Here is a 1,112-nt window from a genome sequence, read left to right as displayed (position 1 = left end):
CAATTAAGCAGCTAAATTTACTCAAACGCGCTGACTCTGTAAACTCCCCTCATAAAGACACAAACACGAGAAATGACGTGACTCGTTTATTCTCGCTCATGAGTCATACCCTCATTAACCTGCATCCTTCCTTAAAAATAAGCTGAACCAAGCAAAAAAAAAAAAAAAAAAGCCAGACGAATACATTAAATAAGGCTTCGGCGCATATCTGTAGTCAAAAACAGACAATATGAGCAGTGTGGTGCGGCGAGGCCTTCACTGACAAACAGATTGAGCACTGTGAGGAGATCACGTGCTGAAAGATCGCTGAGCAGCAAAATCCTATCTGACAATCAGCTGATGTGACCGCAGTCTCCACCAATGAGTAACAGTCTCAGGCTGTTAGGGAACAAGGCAGCTAAGTTAATATCTCTACTAACTAGTACTAAATATCCTGGAATTGCAGTCTGACCTAAACATAGAACTAAAACTGTGCAGAAGCCAGTTTAACCAAACCTGAAAGGCAACAAACATCTCACTGAGGTGACAACATCTACATTATGTTGCCTCACCTAAAATGTAAAGCCTTTAGAAACTATGTAACCATGTTACTTCTATTCAACTGTAAATTTTGTATTTCAACTAGCAGTAACGATCACAGTGCAACGCTAACGCCTGGAGGCTCAATCAGGACATGTTAGGCAGAGGTAGTGGAGATAATTCCTGACAAGGGGACTCTCTAAATTCACTGTAGAGAAAGAGGCTCTAGCTCAAGTCCTAATGAGAAGCCCAACAGAGGAAAGTTTCAAGCGACCAGAGACTGACAAGTAGGGAGTTTAAGAAGGAAAGGAATAATCACATAATTAGATCTCTCCTACTGGGCTCCTTGAAGAGTGGGGAAAAGGCATCATGTTGGCTTATTTTAAATGATCTAGCATGCAACACATCTGTTATGGTCAACATTACATAGGGCGACCGTGGCTCAGGGGGTTGGGAATCGCATCTGTAACCGGAAGGTCGCCGGTTCGATCCCTGGGCTCTCTGTCCTGGTCATTGTGTCCTTGGGCAAGACACTTTACCCTACCGCCTACTAGTGATGGCCAGAGGGGCCGATGGCGCGATATGGCAGCCTC

This window comes from Pundamilia nyererei, unplaced genomic scaffold (assembly GCF_000239375.1).
Source record: "Pundamilia nyererei isolate P.nyererei 1_Seehausen unplaced genomic scaffold, PunNye1.0 scaffold00036, whole genome shotgun sequence".
In the NCBI taxonomy this organism is placed as follows: Eukaryota; Metazoa; Chordata; class Actinopteri; order Cichliformes; family Cichlidae; genus Pundamilia; species Pundamilia nyererei.
The sequence above is the reverse complement of the archived record's forward strand: the minus strand, read 5'-3'. Positions refer to the sequence as shown.